We start from the raw sequence: 17,057 nt of genomic DNA, 5'->3' as shown, positions 1-17,057 counted from the left end.
TAGCCTCCTGAGTAGCCAGGATTACAGGTGTGAACCACTGGGGGCCTGGCTCCCTTCCCTTTTTTGACAATACCCTTCCTCTTCCTATATTGTCTCCTTTCTGCTTTCATGTACAGTTTTCTTTCTACATTCATGTCTTGGTTTGTTTGCTGTGTAGTATTTGAGATTGAACTCAGGGTCCTGTGCTTAATAGGCAAATGCTCTGCTACTTGGGTCATGCAGCCAATCATTTTGCTTTTAGGGTTTTTTTTTCCAGAAAGAGTTAGTCTGTGCATTTTGATTTGAGACTTGGGATCATTAACATTCAGTTATTTTTGAAAGTTATGTAGTAATTGTTGCCATTTTATTGGTTTTGCGGTATTTGATTCTCCCTTAATCCTTGTTTTCTTGCCTTCTTGTTTAGTGAAATTTATTCCTTCCCATATTTTCATGGTTGCATTTATCCTCCTCTTCTGTGTGTGTTTGAGAGAGAGAGAGAGTGTGTGTGTATGTGTGTGTGTGTGTGTGTGTGTGTGTGTGTGTGTGTGTGTGTGTGTGTGTGTGTGTGTGTGTGTGTGTATGATTCCTTTAAGTATCTTCTGTAGCTCTGGTTTAGTGGTTATGAATGTTATAAATTTGTTTAGTTTTATCTAAGGACTATTTTTAATTTTTTTTTTTTGGGTCCGGTCGTGGGGCCTGAACTCTGGGCCTGGGCGCTGTCCTTCAGCTCTTCAGCTCAAGGCTAGCACTCTACCACTTGAGCCACAGCACCACTTCTGGCTTTTTTTCTTATGTGGTGCTGAGGAATCGAACCCAGGGCCTCGAGCATGCAAGGCAAGTGCTCTACCACTGAGCCACCTTCCTAGCCCCTATTTTTAATTTTTTATTTAATTATAAAGTATATCTTTTCTGGATACAATACTCTGTGTTGAAATTTATTTTCTTTCAGGGCTTGAAATGTGTCATTTCATGACCTCTTTGCTTTTAATGCTTCTGTTAGGAAGGCTGCTATTATTCAAATAGGTTTACCCTTATAGATGACTTGACACTTATATCTTGAAGTTTTCAATATCCTTTACTTATTCCATATATGGTTTTAAGTATAATATAAGTAGGTGTTTTTTTTAATTTGGAGTGTTAAAAATGTACCATACATGGATGAATATCTCTTTATAAAGATTTTTGAATTTTTCTACTATTATTTTATTGACTATGTTTTTTCCTCTACTCCTTCACCTATGCCTATCATTTGTACATTTGGTCTTTTAATTATCTCCCAGGGTTCTTACATTTCCCATTTCCATTTCCTTTTCATTGAAAATTTGATTTTTAGCATTAGTCTTTATAGCAGGACACTTTTCTATACCACTGATTCATAAGTTTTATTCCTCCAAATCTTGGATATTGTAGTAATAATTAGTTATTGTTTCTTAATTGCTATGTGAACATAATAATTCTTTAATCTTGTCTTCAGATGTCTTCTCTCCACTAAGAACTACCATAAAATTCAGAAGTAGGGCTGTGGCTCAAGTGGTAGATAGCTTAGCCTTGAGCAAAAAGACATTCAGGGAAAGCACTCAGGCCCTTAGTTCAAGGCTCAGGACACACATAAAAATAATAAAATAAAAACAAAAGAATTCAGAGTGTGGCTTAAGTGGTAGGGAACTTGCTGAGATGGTGCAAAACCTGAGTTCAGTCTCTAGCACTGCAGGAAAATAAAAGGAAATTTAAGTATTGCTATTAGATGATTCCAAGAAACTACTGTTGATATTTTAGGTATAGTCATGGCATTTTGATCATGCATTAACTCATAGCTTTTGGAAATAAATATTGAAATTTTTATCTGAACCTGGATTCTTTGTTTTGTTTTGTTTTGTTTTTTTTTTGGTCGTGGGGCTTGAACTCTGGGCCTGGGCGCTGTCCCTCAGCTCTTTAGCTCAAGGCGAGCGCTCTACCACTTGAGTGGTAGAGCGCTCGCCTTGAGCTACAGCGCCACTTCCTGAACCTGGATTCTTATCTTTAATACTAATTATATAAATGTCTATGTTTGCTTGTGCTGAAAATTTTATTCTTGCATACCCATGTTATTATGATTCTGTGCCACGCATTGAGTATCTGGGCTGCATATAATAACAACTATGATTTCTCACATTGGAATCCTCTTCTCCCATTCATGGAAATATCAGACTAGCTAGCTCTATGTTTATAGAACATAACCTTACTTCTTTGGCCATTTTTGATTGTGACAAGCATACACCCCCTAGTGCAAGATGAGTTATAGACTTCTACCATAGAGATGAAGGGCATGAGTGAATGAAAGGAGAAAAGAGGAGAAGAGGGAGAATGACAAGGAGAAGGAAAATATGAGAAAGAGGAGAAAGATTAAGAGGAGAAGGGGGAAAGGAGAGCATAGAAGAAGGAGAGGATGAAAAAGTGAAAGAAGAGAAGCAAACTGTTAGAAAATTGCTGAACTTTTGTGGCTCTGATTTCTGGAAAATGGAGAAGAAAGTTGTAATTGTCATAGTTAGGGATGAGCTTGTCACCATGGCTTATATATGAGATTCCAGACAAGATTGTCCCTCCCTTTGGGTGGCAGGTATCTTGTCTGACAGAACACTTAGTCATCCTGGGATCACAGGAACCTTAGCCTGAGGGTCAGATAAGGATCTGAGAGGGAAAGAGATGGGGTGGAGAAAGAGAGGGAAGGAGAGAGACAGAGGCAAAGAAAGAGAGAGAGAGAGAGAGAATACAAGTCTGGATCTAGGGCACATCAAATTTTTACTAGGACTCCATCTTTCTTCTGGACTTCCAGTTTGGTAGGGGAATGATTTTCCTCAGTTTTACTACTTGAGTTAGGTCATGCTTTGTACATACATACATACATACTTTTTTTTGGGTCAGTTGTGGGGCTTGAACTCAGCCTGGGTGCTGTCCCTGAGTCTCTTTGTGCTCAATGCTATCACTCTACCACTTGAACCACAGTACCACTTCTGGCTTTTCCCACATAGTTTATTGGAGATAAGAGTCTCACAGATTTTCCTTGTCTATTCTGACTTTGAACCATGATCCTCACTTCTCAGCCTCCTAAGCATCTAGATTACAAGCATGAGCTACCGTTGCCTGGCTAGAATATTATCTTCACTGACTTTTGGGGGTTTTTTTGGTGGGGGAGGTGGACACTGGTACTGGTGTTTGAGTTTAGGACCTCTACCACTTGATCTAAACCCCTAACCTTTTTTGTTTTAACTATTTTTCTGATAGAGCCTTGCGTTTTTGCTTGGGCTGGCCTTGGTAATACTATTTTTTCTCATTCAATCTGCTTTAGATGAACAGACTGAGTGTCCTTGGAAGAAGAAATTTAGTTTAACCCTGAGTATTTTTCCTAAAACAAGAAGCTACTGAGCTAGAATCTCAAAAGGAAACCTATTTCTGTTAACATCCTGTCTTCACATGGTGCTCTCCAACTTGCCTATGTTGTCATAGAGACAGTTCCTGTCAGCCTCTTCTATTCTTATAATGACATACAGTATGTCTATTGGAATAAAGACCAGCCTTACCCCAGAATGACTTCAGATTCATGAATTTAATCTACCACACCATATTTCAATCTTATTCTCAGCTGAGGCTAGATAGATCTTGCATGCCATGGCTCATGCCTTCATTTTGTTATAAGTATACTCTCCAAGAACCACCAGAAGTCACATGATAGACAGAAAAACAAAGAATTGTCTCAGCAAGGCAAAACTTACTTCTGCACAGAAGGGTAAGCTACCAGCCGAAAATCTGGCAAGCACGCACACAGAGGAGGCAGGCTGCTCCCTATTTATCCCTAACACAGCAGACCCCACCACTCTCCTCCAATTGGTTGAGCTCATCTTCATAATGTGCTTGCAACTGGCTAGGCTGAAGAAGGTAAGATGTCTTTGCATATGGTGACTATTAAATGACTTTGAAATAAAGGTAATAGTACACAGACAATCTCCAAAACATACCCATACCCTCTGGTATTTCTTTTTTTTTTTTTTTTTTGGTCAGTTGTGGGGCTTGAACTCTGGGCCTGGGTGCTGTCCCTCAGCTCTTCAGCTCAAGGATAGTGCTCTACCACTCGAACCAAAGTGCCACTTCCAGTTTTTTTTTTTTTTTTTTTTTTTTTGTCGGTCGTGGGGCTTGAACTCTGGGCCTGGGCGTTGTCCCTCAGCTCTTCAGCTCAAGGCGAGCGCTCTACCACTTGAGCTACAGCGCCACTTCCCCACTTCCAGTTTTCTAGGGGTTTATTGGAGATAAAATCTCATGGACTTTCCTACCCGGGCTGGCTTTGAACCATTATCCTCAGATCTCCTCCTGAGTAGCTAGGATTACAGGCGTGAGCCACCAGCACCCGGCTTCCTCTGGTATTTCTTAAACAATGTGAGATGTGTATTCTGAGGTGTTTCTTAGAAAAACTAATTAAGACAAATCCTTACATTTCAAAATTCACTCCTTATCCCAATTTAGTTCCCCTTTTCCTTTCTTTACTTGCTGGTATTGTCTTAGCAAAATAAACAAATGCTAAGCCACTAGGCCAAAGCAACCCACTTTGATTTTAAAAAGCCAGTTTTTCCCATCCTGAAAAGCTGGCATTAGTGGGATATTTTACTTACCTTCCTCATATTTCTATATAATGTATCATTCTAAGGTTCTAGAAGACACATCAAGTTTTGGAGGAAACAACTCAGTATATTCCTTTGCTCTGTCTTCTTCCTTTAAACCTCTAGTTACTAGATCCTTTCAAGAGGAGCCCCATACAAATAAGGACTGAAGAAATAAATCTTAAGGATCTCAGAAATTCTAGAACAGGAATATGATTCACTTAAGTGACCAGAATTTACTCACAGACACTGCTGGGTGGTTGATTCTGCTTGAATAACCTCAGATGATCTGATTCTCCATTTGTCAGAGGCTGCAATGAGTGTACTTGACAGAACTATCTGGGATCTTTGCTCTTTTCTCTCCCTTCACCTAAGCCCTTTCCTCTTGGAATGGAGCTGTGTTTGTGTTTTTATTTTTATTTTTTAAACCTGAGTTTCCATCAGGGTTGATAAAAAGGCTTCGAGTTCTATCAAAACCCACTGTTTCTAACAATAGAGTCTGGAATGTCATCACAGTCCTTGTCCTGGAAGGTTCTGTTCCCAGTAACTCTCAAGACTTTGCAACCTGAGCCAAATGTACATCTGAGCAGTTTGAAACCTCAAGAGCATTGACATCTCCTGCCAGGTCATAGCTTTTCATAACTTCTGGAGCATGCTAGGGAAATGCTCTGAGAATGATGGAGAAACGCTAAGAAACAGAAGCACTCACTTATAGCACATGCACATATTTCACATATATAGCCATGCCCCATTTCACCTCCGTTAACTTTTGATGTAATGATTTTCTTTACTTTTCTAATTTACTATGTAAGTATGTATTACTCCCAAACATCTTTTGTGAAATATTTATAATAAAAATAGATCCAGACACCAGTGGCTCACCCCTGTAATTCTAGCTACTCAGGAGGTTGAGATCTGAGGATTGTGGTTTGAAACTAGCCTGGGATGAAAAGTCCCCTTGAGACTCTTATCTCCAATTAACCACTCAAGAAACCAGAAGTGGCATTATGGCTCAAGTGGTAGAGCATTACCCTTGAGCACAAAGAGGCTCAGGGACAGCACCCAGGCCCTGAGTTCAAGCCCTACAACTAAGAAAAGAAAGAAAGAAAGAAAAACATGTTGTGAATTAATCCTGTCAGTCCAGCAGCAAATGTAAATGTTACATATCTATCTATACCTCACCTTAGTCATAATGTATCACTGTTAATATTATAATTTTATAATTAATTATAGATGTATATATCCCATTTTAAATATTAAAACTATGTGAACAAAAACATTTTTAATTTTTGTTATTATATAAGTGAGATGAAGTTGATTTTGCATACACAGATCTTGACATTTCTTTAGTGAGTCTTTGGTTCTTGAAAGAAAAAAAAAATCTCCACTTATCACAGGGCTCTGATAGGTATTGACTAAATCAAATATCCAAATCTGGATATGACCAGCAGGATGCAACTTAATCAGTTCTCTCACAAATCTAAAAGCCTTCCATGATCGAATGCCTGTTTTATCAGTCCCCCAGTGGAAATCCATATCTCATCTAAAAGGCAAAAGAAGTCTCCCTAGAAGTAATAACACAGCGGTCATCTTGTCAGTTGAGGTGGAAGGCTAGAAGACATAGCCCATGCAACTGCATTTTCTGACAATGTGTGGCTTTCTAAGTGCCTGGGATGAGCCGTATGCCATACCTGTGATCTTGAACCACTCATGACTTAAACCTCACTCCTCCCTCTCTCTTCCTATTCCACGTGAGCAAGCTGGTCAGACTGATAACAGAGACTGTCCTGTCAGTCCCACCGGTCACTGCGTCTGTGCAGCAGCCCCTGTATCACAGAATCCATAGGCCACTAGTCTTCTTACATCATGCTCTGAAATTACTTTTACACCAGCTTGAAAAGACTGCCCTTTCCTTAGAAAGTCTCACTCTGTAAGACAGAAATTTCCATGTAGGGGTGGAAGGGCATCATCAATGTCAACATTCAAACTAAATTTGGTCCAGGTGGAGGTCAATACAGTTTCTGGTAGCAACCACAACCAAGTGACCAGTAAATGCAGGAGACCCTGTGCTGCAAGGGAGGCCCATTTCCTGTCCAGGCTTATCACACAGCTATCTGGTCAGGCTGTATTCACTCCTGAGTTTTATAATTTTTATTTTATACTGACTTTAAAATATCACTTAGAGTAAACAAAATTGAATGTGTATGATTTTTTTTAAATGAGATCTATGCTTTACCATGACATGTTACACAGTGAGAAACCCAGGTGAATACACTTGAAGAACTTTCAACTGGTAAACTGGCAGAATTTCCATGGCATATATTTTGGCATAAATTACATGTCAACATTTGAAATGTACATATCTTTGGCCAAATAATCCTATCTCCAAAATTTTAGAGGATGCTGGGCATATTTCCAAACCTGCAATTATGAAAACTACTTAACTGATAAAATGTTGAGAAAAGCTTACAATACAGTTTTTTTTCATAATTTGCTCAATTTAACCAATGGAATACTAGTCTATCATACAACAATTTGGAACATGTGCTTTCATGGATAAGGAAAGATGCTCATGATATACTTCAAGTTGAAAATGACTAGATAACAATACAAATTGTTTCTTCTGTTCATGCATACATACACATGTGTGTACACATGTGCACATATGTATAAATCTAGAATTTCTCTAAAATAGTAACAATGATAATTTCTGAATGATAAGATTTTAAAGGATTTTGGTGTTTTAAAATTCCTTTGTATTATGTTTGATTTTTCTACAATTAGCACAATTGTACATTCTCTTTTCTAGCATCTACACACTGTGAAGACCCCAGAATCTCAAAGTTGGAGATCACTCTAAGTGCTTCTTCCCATAATTTTTTTCCTTTTCCTTGTCTAAGATCAGTACTTGAATTCTGTGTTTGACTCTTGCTTTTGCTCATGGGCTGATTCTCTACTACCTGAGCCACACCTCCACCTCTCCCCCCCCCCCCCTCCCGCAACCCTAAATTCCTCAGTAGCTATTTTCTTCCACGGGAAGACACAGGAGGTTAGGACTCTAGGCTTCTTCATCTTCCGCTTTTATGTGTCTACAGAAAGTTCCCTCATTTACCTTCAAACTTGTAAGTCAATCTAAACATTATCCAAAATGCCATCTCCAAATATCTATCACTTTTTGATTCTACTGATGGCAAAGGCAAACCAGTTTCATTTCCTGATGCTCTCAAGCCACAAGACAGACAGAATGTCACATTACTGGGGTTTTCTAGAAGCTTTATCATGTGAGACCAGATACCATTTCTTGTCCAAGCTTACCACACAGCTTTCTGGTGAGGCTATTGTGCTGCTAGGCCACCTCTCCCCATGACTTCCTTCCTTCATTTCTAATCTCTCCATTATTTTCCCATTTAGGGTCTGGGAGAACTGAATATATTTCAGTGGAGCAGGGGAAATTGATGAGGGCATGAAATACAATAATAATTTAGGTTTGGGAAAGTTTTTGAATCCAAAGCCACAGTTTTCTTTTCTCAATAAGGGGTAATGTCACCTACTGCCAAAAGCTTTCCAGACAGTAGCGAGAATAATGCATGTAACATGTTTGGCCTAATGTTTGGCTTGTAGAAAACATCTATATGTCCTGAAGGCCTTACTTATTCCAGTTCCTGGCTTGTAAGAAACCCTCAGAAAATTGAAGAACTAGAAGTGAACAACAAGCAGTTCTGTGATAATGCAGTTTTACCTGAATTGATGGTAGCAATAGATGCTAGTCCATTAGACTTGGGGTTTAAGACTGATGGTGCCTCAAAGGTCTGTTCTTCAAGGGCATAGAACAGGGTAAGGCCTGGTTATGAGCAGGTGCTAACTAAACATCCCTTCTTGTGTTCCTCCAAGACCTTTATCTGTAGGGTGGAAACTTAACTTACTTGTCTTCACATTTGGGAGGGGCTTGAATTCAAGGCCTCATCCTCTCCCTGAGCTTTCTTACACATAGCTGGTACTCCACCACTTGAGTCATGCATGCCTCCATTTTCAGCTTTTTGCTGCTTATTGGGAGATAAGAATCTCTCAGATTTGTCTTTCCAGGCTGGTTCTGAACCATGATTGTCAATTCTTAGCTTCCTGGGTAGCTGGAATTATAGGTATAAGCCACGGGGTCCTGCCTTGATCTGCATATTTTGATGGATTTTCTGGGATTATAACTGTGAAATATATGTTTTGCTACATTACCATGTACAGAACCTTTTGTTTGGTTTTGATTTGGTTATATTTGCATGTGTTTTTTGTTTCCTTCAAAACATAGTCTTGTTGTGTTGCTTAGGTTATCTCAAATTCCTAGACTCGTGACCATCTTACCTCAGTCTCCTGAATAGCTACAGTGTTTGAAGAGGACTTGTTTCTGAATACTGTGATTACCACTGTGTTTTTATAGTTTAAAAAATCTAAGAGGTGAAAATTCCTTGGTATGTTTTTATTTATTTTTATTTATTTATTTTGTTGTTGTTGGTCATGGGGCTTGAACCCAGGGCTTGGGCACTGTCCTTGAGCTCTTGCTTAAGGCTAGTGGTCTGCCATTTTGAGCCACAACACCATTTCTGTTTTTCTGGTGGTTAATTGGAGATAAGAGTCTCATAGGGACTTTTCAGCCTGGACTGGCTTCAAACTGTGATACTCAGATCTCAGCCTCCTGAGTAGCTAGGATTAAAGGCATGAGCCACTGGTGCTCAGTTGTTTTTATTTTTTCTTTACTGATGAGTAAGCATTAAAATTTTTTTCAAATATTTCTTTTTTATGTTACATTTTCTTTGTGCTGCTTGGTCCTGTTTTTTTAACCTATTTGTCGGCTAATTTATGAAACCAATTCATTGTTAATGAATGACTTCATCTATTGTATTTGTCCTTCTTTTTCTCCTCTTCCTCCTCCTCCTTCTTCTCCTCTTATTTTTTTCTTCTTCCTCCCCTTTCTTCTTCTTTGAATTCAGAGCCTCACACTTGCTTGGAAGGCTAAAATCAGGAGGGTCACGTTAAATTTAACCAGATACCCTTCTCAGCCAATAGCTCATCCTGATGGTATGTGCTTGTCATCCTAGCTACATTGAAGGCTGAGATCAAGAGGATTTCAGCAGATATTTCTGGGCAGGCCATATCAGGGCAGCCTATGCAGAAAGTTCTACAGATTTTCACAATGGAAGGAGCTAGGTATGGTGATGCACACCAGATAAAATGGGGGGAAATAGGGTCATGGTCCAGGCACATGCAGAGGCAAAAAGCAAGACTCCATCTTAAAAAAAACTTTCAGCCAAAAAGGTCTGGAGGCATGGCATGGTTCAGCAGTAGAGCATCTTGCCTAATGCAAGGCCCACTTTTTTTTAAAAAAGTGGACAAAGGATTTGCCTATATGTTTACTCAAAGAAGATATTCAAATGATTAGCTAGTATTTGAAAAGCAGCTCAACATCACTCACTGTCAATGGAGTGCAGAACAAAAACACATCTGTAATCCTAGTTACTCAGGAACCTAAGAGCAAAGGATGATGATTTGAATCCAGCCCAGGCAGGAAAGACTGTGAGTCCAGCAAAATTATGGTGTGGAGACATGGCTAAAGTGGTATAGTGCCAACTGTGAGTAAGCTGAGGGAGAGCGGAAGACCCTGAATTGAAGACCCTTGCACTGGTGTGTGCACACACGCACACACACACACACACACACACACACACACACACACACTATGAAATACCACCTTATATCTAATAGGATACTATTGTCAAAACAAGAACACCACCACCAAAAATAGGAAATGTTGGCCCTAATGTGGAGAAATTGGAACATGGGGCATTGATGAGAATATAAAATGATATTACCACTAACATTTATAACAGTGCAGAGATTCTTTACAAAGACTAAAAACAGGGGGCTGGGAAGGTGGCTCAGTGGTAGAGCACTTGCCTTACAGGCATGAGGCCCTGGGTTCGATTCCTCAACACCACATAAGCAGAAAAAAAAAGCCGGAAGTGGTGCTGTGGCTCAAGTGGTAGACAGCTAGCCTTGAGCTGAAGAGCTGAGGGACAGCGCCCACACCCAGAGTTCAGGCCCATGACCGGATCCCCCACCAAAAACAAAGACTAAAAACAGAACTATAACATGATCTAGTAATCTTGCTTCAAATCACATATTCTAAAGAATATGATATTTCATGTTATCAAAGAGCAGAGGAGCCATTTGTCAGGTCTCATATTAGAGAAAGTACATTTGGTGAGTACCAGGTTTGAACTCAAAGCCTTGTGCGTGCTCAGCTTGCTTGCTCAGCTGATGCTCAACCACTTGGGCTTTTTGTTTATTACTGTGGAGATGGAGGAGGAGAAGAAAGTGGTGATGGTGGTAAACAAAAGGACTGAATTCTCTCAATTAGAAAATGTTATTAAGTTCAACAATCCAACCAGCAAAAAGATATTATTTAGAAGTGAATGTCTGTGACTTATGCCTATAATCCTATCCATTTAGAAGGCTGAAATCTACAGGATTGTGGTACAGGATTGAGCCAGAGCAGAAAAGTCCATAGGGCACTACCCAGCACAACTTCTGGTGTTAGAGAGATTGAGATACAAACTAAAACAGAAGCATGGAGAAATAAGAGTCACCCCCTACACTACACATCAAGAGACAGGATCAGGATGAAGGCATAGATGATCTAGTTGTCATCTGGGATTCTTATATAGTATACTTTGAGGACACCAGAACTACAAAGATATTGAACCCTTATATGGGAGAGGTAAACATAAGAAAGCAGGAATTCATGTTGAAATCTAGGGATCAGGAGAAAGAGGATGTGGGGGGACAGGGGCATCTATTTACTTCAGAGCCTATAGTCCTCAGGAGAATCCACCTCTGAGTTACAGTGATTCCAGCAAGGAAGACTCCTGGAATGGTTCCCTGGAGATCCCAGCATTAAGGCATTCCAAGCACTGTCCTCTTCAATATCTAGTTACATAATCACTATTGACACCTTTTATGAGCAACACTCTTGGGCACAGCACGACAGATCTGTGACTGACTGGGAGACCCAGGGAAAGGTGATTGTCCAGGACAGTTTTACAATCTTTTCCTTCTGTGTTTCCAGGGAATGCAGTTTCACAAAGCAGCTCAACCCCTCTGGTGGTAAATGGGGTCCTAGGAAAGTCAGTAACTTTTCCTTAAAGCTTCCTGCAGGAGAGAAGACTCCAGTCATCATCTGGCATTACAGTCTGGCTAGGGATATAACACAGCTAAATGATATGTTAAAAACTGCAAATCCCTGGTTCCTAATCTGAAGTAAGAAGAGCAATTGATCCTCACCCAGAGGTATTCCTTGCATCTCAGCAATCTGACGATGGCAGATGCAGTTGCAGGACATTACATTGGTCTTGCTGACTATACTCCTGTCAATGAGCAACTCTACTTCGCAGACATCTCCCACACCCTCTACTTTGCTTTCATTTCCCCCATAGCTCCTATGTTTGATGTAGTATATAGTTTATTAAGTTTATTAAATTCTTCTAAAATGATGTCAACAACACAACAATCACTACACACCTTTCTAGTTACACCCTGAAGTTCTTTGGTGAGCAAGAGCAAAGAGGGTCAGTTCCTTACTTGGAAGGGTGAGGGAGCCACCAACGGAGCCTGGGGTCTGGGTAAGCCTTGGTGAAGATGATTCTTTAGGTTCACTTTCTGGATCAGTACAGACACTTTCAGACTTTTTTGTCTTGGCTAGTTTCAAAGTGTAATAATCCAGATCTTAGCCTCCTGGGTAGCCAAGATTGTAGGTATGAGTGCACAGCTCCGATTACTTTTTAAAACCAATTACTAATCTTATCTAAGCCTTCACTACCTCCTGCCCAGATCACTGAAATGACCTCCCAACTTCCCTTGCTCCCATTCTCACCCTCTTGCAATATTCTCAACCCTGTAGTCAGAGGATCAGGTTAGAGCAGAAGTTAGCCCAGGCCATGTTCTTGCCCCTCCTCCAACTCATCCAGAGTTAAAAGTCAGAATCCATCCAATGTGTCATAAAGCTGTCCTTGGTTTAGATTCCTCTACCTCTCTGTTCTCATGTCCTCCTCTCAACTCTGGCCCTGGCCTATTCACTTTTCAGTGGTTCCCCAAACACATGGACCAGATGCCTTTCTTAAGAGGAACAGTGCTATCTCCTCTGTTTGAACAGCCTTTCTTCAGATATCTCCCTGGATCTCTTTATTTCTTCATGTTTCTGCCCAAATGTCAATGATTGGGTTTTTTTTTCTGACTACACTCCTGCCAATGAGCAACTCTACTTCCCAGACATCTCCCACATCCTCTACTTTGCTTTCATTTTCCCTCATACCTCCTATGTTTGATGTAGTATATATTTTATTAATTTTATTAAATTCTGCTAAAATGATGGCAAGTTTTATTTTGATCTGCTTCCCATTGTATTTCTAGTGCCTGAAACATATTAGTATTTCTCAAGTGTTTGTTACGTTTCTGATTGTATGTTTTTGAGGACATTGAATGGAGAAGGAACAGCAACCAAGGGAAGAAACTGAGAAACAAAAAGCTGGACTTTGACAAGAGTTATTATATTGTGTGTGTGTGTGTGTGTGTGTGTGTGTGTGTGTGTCTGTGTGTGTCTGTGTGTGCACACGTGAGCACATGCATGCACACAGGTACTCAGGCTTGATCTCAGGACCTCTTACACTTAACTTTGTCTTGCTCAAGGCTGTCACTAACACTTGAGCCACACAGGCACTTCTTGACTATTGCTGGTTAATCAGAGAGTCTCATTAATTTATCTTCACTTGGGCTGGCTTTGAACTGGGATCTTCAGATGTCAGCTTTTTGAGTAGACAGGATTACAGGCATGAGCCACTGGCACCCAGAAATAATCGTTATATATTAAGGAAGAAAGATAATTAGAATTAAGAAATGAATAGAGAAAGAGGTGAGCAATGTCCACCTGCCTTACATGGGTAAAGGTATTTCATCCATTGCTGGGGCCACATGTAAATAAGTAAGAATACCAAGGAAAAGTTTAGCCTGCTCCAGGTTTTATAGATTTTATCTCTTGTCATCACTCTGGTTGAGATGAGAATTTCCTACAGAAGCAAGTCAGACATGTGGCACAGAGTGGAGTTGAGAGGGTTGAATGGCGATGGATTAGTTGTGTTCCATCTGGCGTCTCAGCCCTACTAATGCTGCAGTGTGAAGTCTTCCCTTGGTAGGGCAGGATGACAGATTGTTTTTAATATTTGCTTTTGTTATACAATGAGTTCTTTTTCTTTGCAGTTCCATTTTATTGGTTTATCTACTGCTTTTCTCCAGACCAAGTAGAGACATCTCTAATTTCTAAAGAGAAGCCCAGACCTCATCTAAACAAGGAAGCATTTGGTTGTGTTTTGTTGTTTGTTTAAATTCTCAGTCTTGGGCTCAGATCATTTTGTATGGGATTGAAAGGGACTGATAGATGAAAGGTGAGAAAGAAGAGAGAGAGAGGTACTGGTACATGAAGAAGAGGCAAAAGAAAAGGAGGCAAGGTAGAGCAGGACAGTCATTTCAATATCTTTCTCTTACAGCAACAACTGAATGATAGAGACTTCCCAGCCTTTCTCCTCTGCCCTCACCTCATGATAGAAGTTTTAATAAACAGTGACAGATCAGTGAAACCAAGGAAAATAATCTGAAAATATTGATAGTCCACACTTGTCTCTGGAAACATAGATAATTGAAAATATAAATAATCTGGATTTCAAAGCATTCTTTTTCCTGATCTCAAAATAAGGGAAATCATAAAAGAAATGTAAACTGACATTACTTTACATAATCTGTTATGACTGCTTTACCTAGTGTTACAAACTAGCTGCCTTAATTACTAATTTACACAAAGAATAGCATTATTCTTTCCAACGCAAATGATAGTTATAGTGGCCCTAAGATACTACACTTAAGTTCATCGCATTTTTAATTCCACCAGCATGATTTTAATCTGTCAGATTGGTCCCATCAGAAAGACATATGCTTCTTAAAACATGGAATATTCAGTAAGCATTACCTGGCCACAACAGACACAACCATTTTCTGTACCTGAGCAAAAGTAAGGATTTTTTTGTGTAGTCTCCCAGCAATTCTCACTCTCAAGCCTTTTTGACAATATTTTAAAGGAGGCAAGGATGAATTACTTCAGTGAATTTTTGTAAGAGCAGAAAAATGGCTGACTTTAAAACAGAGCAAAGTAAAGCAATATACAACACACTTTTAAAATTTAAAACAGCTTACCTTTTATGAATAAATTGTAGTATTTTTTCTATAGAACATCAACATTTCCGTCATTAGTCTTTGGCATAAGTAATTTCCAAGTATAAGAGAAGATACTTCTTGCAAATAAGTATAATATGCTAATATTGGATCTGATATGGTATTGGAAGTCAATGGTATGATATCCTTACTTGTCAATTAAGCAAAAGATAGAGGATATCAAAGAAGGGGATAAAAAGACTCTAATAAATTCTAAATATCAGAGGCAATATAAAAACTGTAGATTTCGGTGTATTCCAAATTAGTAAGTTTGGTAGAACTTCCAAGAAGTACTGTGGAGAAACTCCATAGAACACTAGTGCACTGTAGAGAACTGATGCTCAGTGTGGACTAGATTTAATGCTCTTAGAAGTCAGTACTCCCTAAGCTCTTTTATTTCACAGGAAATTGCAAGCTGTAAGTACATCTTTACTACTTGAGAGGAAATAGGAAGGTGAGAAGTTTAATCTCTGCTACTGTATCTTTTGCAAAATCATATGGCTTTAAAATACTTGAAAGTTTTATAAAGTCTACAAATGAAGATGCCTGTAAGAACTATGAACTATTTAAGAACTCATAGCTATCATTTTTCAAAATAGAAATAGGAGGATGGCAAATATATTTGGTTAAAGAATAAATGCATTTAGTGTGTTTGGTTTGAAAAGTTATAAAGATGCAGCTATACAATTATATATGCTTGTATATATTCTGTGTGGAATGTTAGCAGAAATAGACATAGCAAGTAAATGGTTTAGACTTCCTCTTGGTAGCAAAGTATATGATGTTACAGATGAAATCTGTTTCCTCTCAGATCTGAATCTACCCTTCTTTGATTGTTTAGGGATACTGTTTCTCCATTGCCAGTAATCCTTGTTAATAAAGGACACTGGAGGGACACTGATAGAATAGAGATTTTCCTCCTGGTTGTAGAATACTTAGTTTTCCTTTTTGATATGGCTGCCAGTAACATGGGCAACACTTTACAGAATTCACATTACAGAATACACACCATCTGTGTAAGAATTCCTAGGGGGAAAGCTCTTGACCACCAAGACCCCAGCAAATTTCCATCACCCACAGCCAAACTTCTTTCCAACAAGATCTGAGTCTCAGGTTTGTGTGATTCCATCTAGGAATTCTTAGTTTCCTTCTTGAATGTTTTCTTTAACCCTAGAGGTGTATGTCAGGAAAATAGGAATACAAGAATTTGAATCCCTTAATTCTTGAATACAAGAATTGAAATCCCTTCTTTTGGCAGTCATTCTTTTTTCTTTTTTTCTTTTTTTTTTGCCTGTACTGGGAATTGGGTTTAACTCAGGGTCTCATGCTTACTCAGCTTTCTTCCTTGGGTGTCAGTTAAGCCATGGCACTAGTTCTGCTTTTTTTTTTTTTAGGTCGATCATGGTCGTTGAACTCTGGGCCTGGGCGCTGTCCCTCAGCTCTTCAGCTCAAGGCCAGTAGCTGGCTCTACCATTTGAGCTATAGCGCCATTTCCAGTTTTCTGGCGGTTTATTGAGGATAAGAGTTTCACGGACTTTCCTGCCGGGCTGACTTTGAACCGCGATCCTCAGATCTCAGCTAGGATTACAGGCGTGAGCCACCGGCGCCCGGCTGAGTCCTGGTTATTTTTTGTGTATTCAATAATCACTAAATAATCCGGATTAAAAGCAAGTTAACGAAAGGAATTGTGTAAAATAGGGCCTCTAAAAAATCACTCAAATCTAGTTTCGAATCCTAGTTCTTCTATGTAATGTGTGACCTTAGGCAAGTCTCTCCCTACTTCTTTTATTCTGAAAAATGGGGATAACCGAAGCATTGACCCAGTGAATCCGACAGGACCTGTGGAGGCCTGCGTAGCACCTGTCAGAAACTGCCTGAAACCGAATCCAAATAACAGAGGCCTGAGCGTCTCCCACTTAACCAACAGTGGCTTGGCCACTGGGCGGGGCGAGCCACAAGTGTCGGGGAGCTTGGTGCACTGCCGTTGGGCTGGACTCAGACTGTGATCATAAATAACCAATAAGTAAATGTATCACCTCAACCCGGTCTTCCAAAACAGGCTCCGTCAACTCGAGGCCCCGCCCTTCCTGGGCCCGCCTCCTTCGGCCTGCAGGGCTGGTTGGCTCTTCTTCCTCTACTTCCGGCCTC

The 17,057-nt window shown here is 39.8% G+C and overlaps 1 pseudogene across 9 annotated transcripts in view; it reads right to left on the bottom strand.

The window, feature by feature from the left end:
• Positions 1 to 17,053, bottom strand: part of LOC138835716 (prefoldin subunit 3 pseudogene) — a 66,913-nt pseudogene extending 49,860 nt beyond the window's left edge. For 4 of the 9 annotated variants that reach the window (XR_011374713.1, XR_011374709.1, XR_011374717.1 and 1 more), the window contains exon 1: positions 16,946 to 17,053. The product of XR_011374713.1 is annotated as a prefoldin subunit 3 pseudogene, transcript variant X5 (transcript). Of the gene's footprint in view, positions 1 to 4,851; positions 5,055 to 14,891; positions 14,920 to 15,918; positions 16,541 to 16,945 lie in introns of those variants that run through there. The other 5 variants (XR_011374712.1, XR_011374716.1, XR_011374710.1 and 2 more) reach the window with 3 other exon arrangements.
• Positions 17,054 to 17,057: the final 4 nt, after the last annotated feature.

Source organism: Dipodomys merriami, unplaced genomic scaffold, assembly GCF_024711535.1.
Source record: "Dipodomys merriami isolate MVZ:Mamm:240054 unplaced genomic scaffold, mDipMer1.0.p SCAF_24, whole genome shotgun sequence".
NCBI lineage: Eukaryota > Metazoa > Chordata > Mammalia > Rodentia > Heteromyidae > Dipodomys > Dipodomys merriami.
Note: the sequence above shows the minus strand (reverse complement) of the source record. Positions and strands in the feature narration are given on the sequence as shown.